This window comes from Equus przewalskii, chromosome 12 (genome assembly GCF_037783145.1).
Source record: "Equus przewalskii isolate Varuska chromosome 12, EquPr2, whole genome shotgun sequence".
NCBI lineage: Eukaryota > Metazoa > Chordata > Mammalia > Perissodactyla > Equidae > Equus > Equus przewalskii.
In genome coordinates this window covers 4,331,326-4,345,366 of record NC_091842.1, presented here as the reverse complement: position 1 = coordinate 4,345,366, position 14,041 = coordinate 4,331,326, and the positions used below count along the sequence as shown (strand labels likewise).

The window sequence follows — 14,041 nt, the reverse complement described above, 5'->3', positions numbered from 1 at the left end:
CGGAACATGCGAATTTAACCGCTGCGCCACTGGGCTGGCCCCAAGCCACCCAGAGGAGCACCTTTTTCTAATTCATACAAAGGCTCTGGACATGCCGGCAGGCTTCTGTCCTCCCCACTCTTTCCCTAGGCCATTCCTGGACTCCTTCGGAAACACCCTCTTTCAGTCACGAAACCTTCAGTGAAAAAAAACCCAGAAAACTGACTCACGGGCTAAACAACAAGGCCATTAGTTATGATAAGAAATAAGAAGCCCTGAAGAGGGGAGTTTCCAGAGTTGGTTGATTCCGACAATAGCTGGGAAAGGACCCTGGAACTTCCCCGACTCCTCACTCTGCTACCCTTATTGAGTGAGCTTTGCACTCAGACTGAGCCCCTCAGAGACACAACATGGCTGCCAGGGTCCAGACATCACATCTCCCCAATATTATCTAAACTAGGCTTCTCGGTATCATGTTTTTAAATGCATAAGACAAAATACCTAGGATTACAAGGAAATCGGTCACACTGAAGTTGTCCACTTTGTTTAATTGTGATGTGTTAATATATGTGCTTCTTATTAATACATTAAATAAAAATACCCAGTGGTGGATTTAAGAACTACCGTGATGTGAGTCTGAACGATATTCTGAAATTTCTGCAATAAAGGTAGTAGGGTCTGAAGCCACCAGTGATGCATTTGTGACAAAGCCACCGGCCCTCCTGGGGTTCGTTGCTCACATTCACAAAGGAGGGAAATGCTAGATCCAGTTAGTGGCGATCAGGACGTGACTGTTGTCTCCTCCGAGTTCACAGACTCCAGGCTCCTTGATTCCAGCAGCTCTTTGCCGAGGGCTGTTTTTGCACGTGGACAAGGAAACAGTCCTCGAGGGGGGCGGTGGGGCGGTGGGGCAGCACACGGCCGCCCGGGTTGAGGCCCTTGTCCATCCTCTAACTTCCTTTCTCTCTCAAGCCTCAATGTCATCATCTGTAAAATGGGTACAATACTGCCCACCTCACGGGCTTGTGGGGGAAGTTCTGAAAAGGCAATGCGTCCGCTGGAGCCAGCAGAGGAGGAGGAGTTCAGGGACCAGCTGGAGACCAACGCGGGGTGCCGGGGAGGGGAGAGGGTGTTGGAGAGGTCAGCTTCTGCAGGGCTGAGCTCAGGGGTTTCTCCTGAGAGCACTAGGGAGCCATGGAAGGTTCGAGCAGGAGAGGGACATGCTCCAGTTGCCGTCTGGTGGAAGAGGGATGGGAGGGGCGGCCTGGGGCTGAGATGGGGGGAAGAGAGAGGTGTGGACAGGACGGGACGGGACGGAGTGCAGGAGGCTGACTCAGCATGGGGGGCAGGGCCTGGGAGCCCCAGATTCTGAGGGCCACGAGGGCAGCAGGCCCAGAAGACGTGTGCAGTGTGCAGAAGGCAGTTTCTGTTTCGGGGGAAGAATTTTGACACCATCTGTGGTTTTGGGGGGGGGGCAGGAGGCATGATCAGGGCCAGATAGGCCCCGGGGGGCCACAAGCCTGCTGAGATCAAGGCCAACAGTTGCCTCGAGGAGCGCCCCTCCCCCAGCCCCAGGCTCCCCGCACGGGGCCAGACCTCACCATCCCGTCTGCCTCCCACGGTCCCCCCCAGCTCCCGCTGCATCCCCCCGACCCCACGAGGCCACGGGGGAGCAGGAAGGCAGCTGGTGGGAGGTTGGGGTGCAGAGACCGGGGACTGCCCGCAGGGTCCACTTCCCGCTCCAGCTGCAGCTGGCCCTTGGCAGGGGTCACAGAGGGGCCAGGGGACTGCGGTGTCCCCATTGGGGACTCTGGGGTTTTTTTTTGTAAAACCAACGCAAGGCAAAATCCTAAGAGGGGAGTGCCTTAGAAGCTGCTGCCCTCCGGGCATTCCAGGGCTGGACACGGTGAGGGCGCCACTGGGGGTGAAGTCTCTCCCTTTTTCATCCCCAAGTCGTCAGCGTCACTCAGGAGCCAAGCTCGGAGCACCCCTGGAGTTCAGAGGAACGATGCACCCCCCCACCCCCACCATCTGAGGTGCCGTCCAGCCCTGGGCGGGAGGGTCTCCATCCACCGTCAGCTGGGCCTCTCCAAGGAAGACATTGGGGCTCAGAGAGGTGCATTTCTTGCTCACGGATGCCCAGCTATTCAGGGTGGCCCTGGGGCGGAGCTGGGGCCTCAAATCCGTGCTCCGTGAGGAGACCTCACTCACCTGCTGCCAGTGCCTCAGTTTCCCCTCTGTTCCTGGGTGAGTGGTGCTCCGGGAGCTCCCCCCAGGCTCCATATATGAGCGTCCTGTAGCTGCCGTAACAAATCAGGTCCTTTCAAATAAGGTCACGTTCTGAGGTTGCGGTAGACGTGAACTCTGGGGGTCACAGTTCAACCCAGTCCAGCGAGGTGTGGCCTCGCATGGCCCGGGTGCCCCTTCCACTCTGCAGGCCCTCGGACGGACCCCCGGCAGCATCCCCGCCATTTGTGAGCCCCTCACGGTAAGGACCCTGCCATCGTGGTTGCCGTTGTGACTGCGTGCCCCGTCCATCCAGGGCCTGGCTTGTCAAATTCCGTGTGACCGTGCCATCACACGAGGGCCACAGGTGACTCTCATGGACAGGAAAGAGCACTTGCTGTGTGAGTCCACTTACCTGACGTCCCGGAGGGGTCAGGCTGGTCCAGGGGGACAGCAGCCAAGTGACCTCTGGGGAGATGCTGGCCGGGGAGGGCTTGAGGGGGCGTCCAGGGCTGGAAATGTTCTAATCCAGCCACGGCCGTAACTTCAAATGTCCCAGCAGCCTCATTAACAGAGTAAAAAATAAACAAGGGAAACCAATATTAATAATACACTTTATTTAATCCCTTAGCATGTCCAAAACATGATCATTTCAACATGCAATCAATATAAAAATTCCTGAGAAATTTGAGGTCCCCCCTAAACTAAGCCATCTGGGGCCACCTCCGCTGGGCCGAGCCACACCTGGCGGGCCCCCACCACGTGGCCGCCTGGGCTCCGCGGGCCGATGTCCCGGCCCAGACACACGTCTCGACACACAGGGAGTCACGTTGCCCCGGTGACCCCGGCTTGGCCCTCAGCACCTCCCTTTCAGGTGAGTGCGGAGAGATGGGGCCCGGAGGCCCTGGAGACGACATGGTGGCCTCTCCCGCCCAGGTCATCCTGGGGGAAGCCGCCCTCCCCAGGGCCCCTTATCTCCCTCCTCTGTGGCAGGCGGCCCATTGTCTGGGAAGGCAGGGCAGGGGAAGGGGAGGAGGCCTGCCCCGAGGGCACCCCAGGCCCCACCCGCCCTTTCCAGCCCCCCCACTGGAGGCCTAGGTGCCTGCAAACCTGGAAACCACAGGCCCCCTCCTGGGGCAGCAATCCTACCTGGATGGACAGGGGGGTGGGTCCCGTGAAAGTGAAAGGAAGCGTGCTCTTGACACAGTGTGCCCTTGGCAGGAGTTTCCAAGATAAAGCGAGGAACAGAGAAAACCTCTTCCTTCCTCTCCCCTTTGCCCCTTCCTTCCTTTTCCTTCTGGAACAATTCAGCCCTAAAGCTGTCAGCTGGGGCCCTCGGACGGACCCCCGGCAGCATCCCCGCCATGGAGCAAGGTGGGCCCCACGCAGAGGGGGGAGCCACGGTGGCTGTGAGCAGGGTCAGGGCCGAGGGCCCCGTGGGTGATGAGGCCCCCCCGGGGGGTGTGCGGGCATCGGGGGGGCCGGCTCCAGGAGTCAGCCCGGGAGAGAGCTCAGGTGGGGTCGGGGAGCGCGTCTAGGCGGGAGAGGTGAGGGGCGCCCCCACGGAGGCAGCAGCGAGGCTGAGCAGGACAGGAGGGTGTCCCCAGGGCGATGGGATGACAGCAGACTGAGAAACTTAGCAGGTACGTGAGGACCAGGGCAGCCAGGTGCTCACTGGCCGAGGGGGCGGTTGTACATATGGAAAGAGGGGAGGATGGAGTGAGCCATCACTGTCAACCTCTCGCCTTCAATTTATAGAACTAGATACAGGAGTTAGTCGAGATGTATAGTCATGCGCTGCATCACAACGTTTTAGTCAACGACAGACCACATAGATGACGGAGGTCCCATAAGATCGGTACCATGCAGCCCAGCTGTGTCGCGGGCTGTCCCATCTGGGTTTGTGCAGATGCGCTCTGTGATGTTCCCACAACGACGGAATAGCCTAACGATGCCTTTCTCAGAACGCATCCCTGTCGTTAATTGATGCATGACTGTACAGAAATACGTTGCGCGTGGTGTGAACACACACGTACTTCCTAGCTCTGTCCCCGGAGGGTCCTGGGAGCAGCCACACCTCATGCCTACATACCCCTTTCTCCACTAAAGCGGTCAGGGCTCCCGGGAGGAATAAGTGATTCCAGGGCTGGGACATCTTCTTGTGCACAAGAACCACGAGGTCACATCAAAGGGATACGGGTTTCTCCGAAGAAGATGCACGAATGGTCAACAAGCACGTGGGAGGATGCTGGATGCCCTTTGTCATTTGGGAAATGCAAATCAAAACCACGGTGAGATACCACCTCACGCCCATGAGAGAGACCAAAAATAACAAAGAAAAGGAAAAGAAGAATTGTTGCTGAGGACAGGGAGAAATTGCAGCCCTCCCACATTGCTGGTGAGGATGCACAATGGTGCAGACGCTGTAGAAACGTTCTGAGGTTCTTCAAGTTAAAAACATCAAATGCCGGTATGACTCAGCAATTCCTCTCCTGGGTACACACCCGGGAGAACTGAAAACAGGGGTCCTAACAAAAACTTGGACATGAGCAGCACGGATGCTCACAACAGCCCAAAGGTGAAGACAGGATGAAACGATAAACAAAATGTGTCACATGCACACACTGGAATATTACACAGCCATGAAAAGGGATAACTACTGACCCACGCTCCACTGTGGATGGACTGCAAAAACAGGATGCTAAGTGAAAGAAACCAGACACAAAAGGCCAAATATTGTATGATTCCATTTATATGAAACATCTAGAATAGGTAAAGCTGTAGAGATCAAAAGCTGACTGTGGTTCCCAGGGACAGAGATGGAGAATGGAGATGCGTAACAGGTATGGGGGCTCCTTTGGGGGCGATGAAATGTCTTGGGACTAGATGGAGATGGTTGCACAGCACTGTGAATACACTAAAACCCCCCGAATTTTCACTTTAAAATGGTTAATTTCATGTGATGTGAATTTCACTTAATTTTTTAAAAGGACGTGGGAGGGCTGGCCCAGTGGCGCCGTGGTTAAGTGTGCACGTTCCACTTCGACAGCCCAGGGTTTGCCAGTTCAGATCCCAGGTGCGGACATGGCATCGCTTGTCAAGCCATGCTGTGGTAGGCATCCCACATAGAAAGTGGAGGAAGATGGGTACAGATGTTAGCTCAGGGCCAGTCTTCCTCAGCAAAAAAAAAAAAAAAAAAAGGGAGGATTGACAGCAGATGTTAGCTCAGGGCTGATCTTCCTCAAGAAAAAAAAGAAACGTGCAGTTGATTACATGTCAACTTGACCTCAATAAAGCCGTGAAAAAGACAACGGAACGTGTCCCAAGGACACAGCTAGGAGGCGCTCCCACTGGCCAAATCTGAGACAATTTTAGCATCCAAAAGAAATTATTATAGTAACAGATTGAATAAAATAGGAAAATATGATTCCATAGAGATATAAATACACGAAGAAGGGGAAAGTTTGATAAGGAACGTGTCATTTTACAAGATAGCCCCTCCCCCAAAGATTATTTACTGAGGGGAAAAGAGTCGCTTTCTAGGGAGAAAACCCAGCAGACGCCCCCTCATCGAGTGATCAGAGTGGCCGTCATCAGGAACTGGATACACTGAGAAGCCAGCGTCACCTCTGTGACAGTCCCACCAAGGAGGCAAAATCTGAAGGAAATCATAAAAGGAGTCAGACGAACCCAAACCGGGGAATTTCTACCTGGACCTATAACTGGTCTGTGATCTTGGAAAGTGTCAAGGTCACGAAAGCTGAGGATGGGCTGAAGAAGACGTTCAGACTCGAGCCGACTAAGGAGACGTGATAACTAAACACGACCCGTGGCAGGATCTTTTTGCCACAAAGGACATTTTTGGGTCCGACCATGAAACTCGAATGCAGTCTGTTAGGTGTAATGTATCGTTACAGAGTAACGAGTTACATTCCTGATTCCAGCGGTTGTACTGTGGTTATTTACATAGAAGAATGAACCTGTTTGAAGGGAATATAAGGGGCGATGGGCCATCAGGTTGGCAACTTACATTTTTTCAAGAAAAAAAATTATCTTGACTTGTACTAGCCTTTTTTTTTTTTTTGAGGAAGATTAGCCCTGAGCTAACATCTGCCAATCCCCTTTTTTTTTTTTTTTTTTTTTTTGCTGAGGAAGACTGGCCCTGAGCTAGCATCCGTGCCCATTTTCCTCTACTTTATATGTGGGACGCCTACCACAGCATGGCTTGCCAAGCAGTGCCATGTCCGCACCCGGGATCCGAACCAGCGAAACCCAGGCCGCCGAAGCGGAACGTGCGAACTTAACCGCTGTGCTACCGGGCCGGCCCCGTACTAGCAATTTAAAGCTGCAATTGTTTCTAAATTTAAAAATAAATTAGAGAGACATTTTGGGTCGCAGAAGCTACTCAGGAAACAGTGTAGGGGAGCCGGGGGTCCGCTGGAGAGGTGCGTGCTGTGGGCAGGTGCCCCTTAGGAAGGCTGCTCCTGGCTGCAGGAGGCCGGGCAGGACGCCAGGGGGCAGAGGGTGGTACCCGGGCACAGACGGACCCTGGACGTGGCAGGAGGGTTGGGATTCCCGTGTTCTGCAGGGAGAGTGGAAAGGCCCCAGCCACCAGCCAGGGACGTGGAGACGGCTGGAGGAGGCTCCATCCAGGAGGACAGGGCCACTGACTGCGGGACGGGCGAGGGGACAGCCCCCGTCCCTCAGGATGCAATGGAAAAACTCCCACCTGGAGATGGGCCACAGGCTTCAAGCCTGCACCCAGGGGTCCCGGCCAGTGTTCCCACACTGGCCCACCCTCTCCCAGAGCCTCTGAAGCAGTGCGGGGTGCTTCTGGGAATTCCCGGGAATGCCCATTCCCCTCCTGGTCCTTGCTGGGCCCCGCGAGGCTCCGTCCCCATCCTCCCACTTCGCACTGCCCCCTGCCCTCTACCCCCTGTCCTCAAGCCCGGATGTCACCTCCTTCCCACGCTGCCCCGCCCTCCAGGCTCAGGGCCATCCCACAGCCCAAGACCCACTGGCCCACCAGCCCCTTGAGCCGGACGCAAATGCCCCTGCAGGACCCCACTGGGCAGGTCCCCTGCGACAGCTCTGCGGCTGCTCCGTGGACCTTGGCCCCTTGGTCTTCACAGCACGCAAAGGGCACCGCATGTCCACCCCTCCCGTGTGCCGCCTCCTGGGTGCCTGGCACCCGGCAGGGGCCCATCTAATCCTCACAGCCATTATCATCCCATTTTACAGGTAAGGAATGCAAAGCGGGTGGAGGCAAAGGGTGCCTGGGAGTGGAGGTGGGAACAAAGCCTGTAGAGCTCTCTAAACACCCCAGCCAAGGTTTCTTCCTAAAATCCCCTCCTCCAGCCTGCAGGCCGGGCGCCTGGCTGGGGACACCCTTCTCTCAGCCTGAAGATCCTTCCCTGACTTGGCCGTTGGGTCTCGGGTGTGTGTAGGGGAATGTGGTGGCGGAGGAGGAGCGAATGATTACACCACCCACAGGCTTCTCCCTCTCTTCCCATCCCTCATTATTGTTTCTAGGCTACCAGGCTGCTGTGTGACTTGAGGCAGGTTACCTACCCTCTCTGAGCCTCAGTTTTGTCATCTGTAACAGCTTCAAAATCAAGTAACTCATAATCAAGTCAGTCCACTCACCCTCAACCCCAGCACTACGGGCAAGGAGGGGAAATGGAGGAACGAGGGGGACCCGGAGGTTCCATCCCTGGGAAGGGGGAGCCCCGGGGGCGGGGTCTGGGTCGGGAGATCCCCGGTTCCCTCTCCCACAACCCAACCGAGGCCTCGGCAGCGCAGGCCCCCAGGCCTGAGCCAGCGCGTTTGGGGCTCCCAACAACCTCGACCGCGATTACTATTACAGCCGCTACGTGGGGGCGGGGCCCTGCTAGGTCGGAGCGCGCAGGCGCGGAGGCGCGCCGAGCCGGTCCCGCTCTTTGTGCCGGCGAGGGGGCGTGGCATCGCGGAGATGGACCAATCCGGGGAGGCCCCGGTTCCGCGCAGCCAATGGCGGGAAGTGGGCGGGGCCTGCAGGGGAGCGGGGGCGGGGTCGCCGCGGGCAGCGGGTTGGGGGGCTTTTGGGGCCCGGCTGGAGCAGGGGTCGCCGCGGGGCGAAGGGGCCTGGGGCCAGCGGTGGGGATCGCAGCGAGCAGAGCCCCGCCAGCCAGGGGACGCCCCCAACCGTGGGCGCGGCTGGGAGGGGGGCGCCCGTGGCCACGCCCTGGTCGCCCGGCTGAGGCCGCAGATGCCCCACGTCCCTCCTCCCTTTGCGACCCCTGCTCCGCGCTGACGTCCCTCACCCGCCGTGGCCAGGACGGCGGCTTCCACTCAACTCCTGTGCCCGGGACAACCCCATTCCCCTCCCCAAGCCAGGCCACAATCATTGCCCCAAGGATGGGCAGATGGGCAGGCGATCTAAGTTGCCCAGTGGGGAGCAACCTCAGGGCTCTTTGTAGCCATGCTGGACCACAACCCTGCTCTCTACACCAAGTCAGTGTGGTCTTATGGAGGGGGCACCTGGACCCGTAGCCACAGAGGAAAAGGGGATTCCCAAACTCTCAGATCTGGGGGCCTCTGCCCAGCAGCAGGCGGGGGTAGCCACAGTGTCCCCTCCACCCTGCTCTTTGCCTAACTGGGAATGCAGGGGCCCAGAGAGGGGCCAGGCTTTCCTGGAATCACCCAGCACCCCAGGGCAGAGCTGGGGGCAGTGGCAGCTCCAAGTCCTTCTCAACCTGTTGTCATTACTCTCCCGGGATCCCTGAGGCAGGTGGACCAGAGTGGGGCAATGGGAGGGGTGGGGATGAAATGGAGAGGGTGTCTTGGGTATACATTTGGAGATAAAACCCATCTTGGGGGTGGAGGAGACAGCCCAAGCTGGAGGATGTGGTCCAAAGCCCTTTAGCTAAGGAAACTGAGGTCAGAAGGGGTGAAAATCACCCGAAAAGTGGAAATGAGGCCCGAGAAGGGTGCGCCTGAGGAGGAGTGATTTCTCCAGCAGCTTCTCTTTGCCTGGCTATTTACATTCAACGAAGGGCTCAGACTGGGGGACGTTACAGGTTAACTTGCGCATCTGATACGAAGACAACACCCAGGTTACTCTCGATTGCCCCAAAGAACATTAAGTCAGGGTTTCAGGTTGTTTTTTCTTTTTAAAGCAAATTTAGGAATCTTATCCTAGCATTTCTTAATAGACTCTATAAACCCCCCCCCCAGTTCCTCAAATGCTCTTTGTGTCAATTTCACCATCTCACTGTCGCCTCATTAATGAGGGAGTTGAAGTAAACCTTTGACAAATGTTCATTGTCTAATTGTCTGAGACTCACGATTTCAGCATCTTGAAAATGAGACTTTGGTACCTGTGTCCCAGCACCGGCCCTTCCACCGCCCCGACCTTGATCAAGTCTGGGTGGGGTCTCCCTCGATGCTGACCTCCCCCCCCCACACACACACACACTGCCCCCAGGTCAGAGTCACTGCCCGGCCCACTCTAATTTTTTTTTTTTTTTTTTTTTTGAGGAAGATTAGCCCTGAGTTAATTGCTGCCAATCCTCCTCTTTTTTTGCTGAGGAAGACTGGCCCTGAGCTAACATCCATGCCCATCTTCCTCTACTTTATACGTGGGACGCCTACCACAACACGGCGTGCCAAGTGGTGCCATGTCCACACCAGGGATCCAAACCCGCGAACCCTGGACCGGCGAGAAGCGGAATGTGTGAACTTAACCGCTGCGTCACTGGGCCGGCCCGGGGCCCACTCTAGCATCGTCTTACCTATGCCTTTCTGACTCAAGGAGATCAGAGGTCACTCCTGTTCCAGCACCCCACAGACACAGTTCCCTGCCCTCGCCCTGCCAGGCATGTCCGGCTGCCATGGGCACCCAGGTTCAGGCTGAGGTCCCAGGTTTTGTTTCAAGGGCCCTGGGGAGCTATGGATGATGTTAGGTTGGGAGAAAACAGGCGGGCCCGCTGTATCCCCAGGCTGGGCACAGCCCACGGTATTTGTCACTGCACCCCTGTCTATGCCACTTGCCAAACTCCACCCTCTTACTCACCGGGATGTACTCCTGCTATGTACTCATTGGGACCAGTTCCACCTCCCAGCCTAGATACTCCCTCCCCTCCCAATTCTGCCCACCTTTCAAGGTCCCGCTGAGACCTCCCCGCTCTGAGAAGCACCCCATCCAGTTCTCTTCCCTCCAACCCAGTCAGGACGGGGTTCTCGGACCCCTGCTGTGGACCCCTAACTCGGAGGGATGCTGTGGCCCCTCTCGGCCTATGAGGGTAGCCCAGCTGTAATTTGACCATATAAATGTATAACGATTGCTGGTTATTAATTAAATTTGTATTGATTCCTATTTTGCCTTTTTGGAACCCAGTACCTTTTTTGGGGGTGGGGGAGGCAAGGGGCTTCTAAATGGGTCTGGGGTGGGCTTCGGGGGGCCGGGGGGTGGGACCTGGGCCAGGACCAGGGAGCCCAGCCCGCTCCGCTCGGCAGGCGCGTGTCGAGCACCACCTGGCGGCCGCCAGGAGCCCCGCAGCCCAATCGGGCGGTGGGAGGCGGAGCGGAGTCTCCCGGGGCTGCGCAGTCCTGGGTGGGGTCCTTCCCTCTCCCGCCCGGAGGAGGGAACAGGCAGTAGCTTTTGTCTTGGTGGTCGTGCACGGCTTCCCTAAGGAGGCAGGCTGGAGCTGGGCCATGCAGGACACATTCATTCTCAGTCCAGCCCCCCCCGGGGTGCAGGGGCCCGAGCCTGGTCTCGCCCTTAATTAGGTGAATTCTGCACACAGCACCAGCAAGTCTCCCTTCTTGGGGTCTTTATACCCATTTTATGCATTGGAAAAAGGAGGCTCTATTCTTGGAATATTGGCGCCACTGCCCTGGTCCAGGGCTCAGACGTTCATTCAAGCCTGCCCCAGCCTGGGGCGGGGGTTGGGGGTTGGGGCGTTGCTCCCGCACCCCTCCCCCGCCAAATGCCCAGTCTGCCACCAAGGAGTTTATGATCATCCTTGAAGCCCTGCTTATTGAATGAGTCCCTTTATTTAGAGGAAGGCAGTTAGTCTGGGAGAGGGCCTGACCCGGCTGGGTCATTCAGGGAGTCCAGAGGGGGCGAACTCTGCTGGCCCAGCCCCCCGACTAAGTCCTGGGTCCTGGGATTGAAAACAGAGCCAGCCCCGCCCCCCAATAAATCCTCCGGCAGCAACCCCCCGCCACTCACCCCCTGCAGGTGCCTGCTCCGGCCAGGAGGGGGTGGGGTGGAGAACTCGAGGGTGGGTGTGCCCCGCGGTCAGTTCCAGCAAAGGGGTGGGGGCGTTGCCCGCGCAGCGCCCCCTCCCCAGTCCGTTTGGAGCATCCCTCCCACCCACTCCCAGCTCCCAGGAATTCCGCTGAGTCACTTCCGAGGCGGCAGCTGCAACCACTGTGAGAACAATAAGTCATTCAATTCACCAGGCAGCGGCCCAGCGCTCACCTGGGAGACCGGCCACTGCCTTGTCTAAACGCGTCTTCGTGGCCACCGAGGCCAACCCACCTCATCCTCTGCCGTTCTCCCGCAGCCACCCCAGTGGTCACGCAGGCTCCCCCCCTCAGGGCCTTTGCACTAACTATGCCCTCTGCCTTGCACACTCTTCCCCCGGGGCACCTGTCGTCTGTGCATCTTCCCCACGGCCACTGCCAAGGCCTGTGCTCCGGAGGGGGTGTGTCAGGGAAGAGCGAGGGGTCATCTGCGAGCCTGACCCGCAGACACTCGGATGGGCACTTAGATTGGCAGAGATGTGCCGGTGCAGACTGCATACGGGGAGCGCCACGTGCTGCATGGTGCAAGCAGACAGGTGTGTGCGCCGGTCTGTGTGACCGTGCGACCGTGCGCGAGGCCGTCCGTGGGCAGCGTGGGGACAGGCGCGCCGAGCGTGCATCCCGCGAGCTCCCCAGCCGCCCGGATGTCGGTTTCGCAGCTATTGTCTCCCAGCCCCAAGCCCACCCTTTTGGGCGAGGCTCCGGCTGAGGGCTGCAAACTACAACTCCCAGAATCCCCGGTCGCCCCAGCATTCCTGCCAGGCTCGGCCAATGGGAGGCGGCGGGGCAATTAACCTGTCGGGTGCCGTGGACCGGTGTGGACGCGTCTGGCATCCGAGGATACTGAGGGACCCCCCCTACCCCCCGCCCCGGAATCATGCTTTTTAAAAAATTTAAGCCTTAAGTTGTGTGTTTGTTGCATCCTGTATGTCTTAAATTGTGGTAAAATACACATCACATAAAATTGGCCATCTTCACCCATTTTAAGCGTACCGTTCAGCGGTGTTAAGTGCGTTCGCACTGTTGCGAAACTGCTGCCCAGAACTTTTTCATCTTGCAAATCGGAAACTCTACACCCATTAAATTCCCCTTTTCACCCTCCCCCGGCCCCTGGTAACCACCACCCTTGGACTTTCTGTTTCTATGAATCTACTTTCCATATCACATGAAAGTGCAATCCTACAGTATTTGTCCTTTTGTGACTGGCTTGTGGACTCAGCACAATGTCCCCCAAGTTCATCCACCTCCTAGCACGCGTCAGAATTCCCTTCCTTTTAAAGGCAAACCCTACTTCCGGTACCTGTGAAGCACATTTTTTTTACCCATTCATCCATCAACAGACGCGTGATCAGAATCTCGCTGGTAAAAACGTAAAATAAAATGCATAGAATTACAAAGGAGACTAATTATATTGATCACAGTTGTCAACAAGTTGAAAGAACAAACGTGTGATACGGTAACAAACACATGCATTTCTCTATTTTTTATTTTATTTTATTTTATTGAGGAAGACTACCCCTTACCTAACATCTGCCAATCCTCTTTTTGTTTTTTTTCTGCAGAGGAAGACTGGCCCTGAGCTAACACCCGTGCCCATCTTCCTCTATTTTATATGTGGGACGCCTGCTACAGCATGGCTTGCTTGCAAAGCGGTGCCATGTCCGCACCTGGGATCCAAACTGGGGAACCCTGGGCCCGCCAAAGCAGAACGTCCACACTTAACAGCTGTACCACCCAGCCGGCCCCCTGCATTTCTTTATTAATGCATTAAATAAGTAGCGTATCTCCAGCCTAGGAACTCTAGTTATGGGGACTCCAGTCAGGTTTCTGCCCATCAGACCTTGAATTTTCCAATCTTATAGCTCAAGGGTACATCAGTGTGTGGCCCACCTATTCTCTTCTCTCCTAAGACCACCACGATCAATTAGCCTCCATCAAAAATTCCTGCAGGTCAGAACTTAGCGGAAACAGCTCCACCTCTGTAGAATTTGCCCACCTTGTCTCTAGGGCCGAAAGGGTTGCTGCTCAGCCTCTGCCATCCAGGGTGGCATCAGGCCGCTGAGATGAGGGACCCACGGCAGTGGAGCGTTGCATGAGAAATCGCTCCCTTCAGATTCTTCCTCCAGAGACGCCGGGGAAGTTCTGCCACGCCTGCCTCACTGCATGGAGGCCACCGATGGGTTGAGACCTCCGACAACAGACCAAACCAGCTGCACCGGCTGACACATGACATTCTGACTCTGGGGGATGCACGCTCATGCCCACAAACCCAGCCCAATCCAGTGGCACCGTGGCACCCCCAGCGCCCGTCTCCAGTTAGGGCCCCTAGCTTCCTGCTGAGGGAAATCAGCAACAGTTGTCTTGCTGTTGGAATATAAGCCATTTCCTCCAGGGTCAACCTTGACCTCTGACCCCTGGGGCATGCTGAGCTCTGACTCTGGTTGAAGGCCACTAGGGGTGGGGGGGGCTGGAGCCCACAAGAGGGTCCCTTCAGGTGAGGGTGTTACAGCATCATCTTCCACCCGGATTCTCGGCTCCACCTGCA

At 56.8% G+C, this 14,041-nt stretch overlaps 1 long non-coding RNA gene across 1 annotated transcript; it reads right to left on the bottom strand.

Moving 5' to 3' along the window:
* Window positions 1-507: 507 nt before the first annotated feature.
* Window positions 508-11,547, bottom strand: LOC139074693 (uncharacterized). The gene is made up of 4 exons (XR_011524330.1): window positions 11,420-11,547; window positions 2,621-4,462; window positions 2,191-2,279; window positions 508-966 (listed from the first exon to the last, which is right to left on the bottom strand). It is a non-coding gene; the product is annotated as an uncharacterized lncRNA (long non-coding RNA).
* Window positions 11,548-14,041: the final 2,494 nt, after the last annotated feature.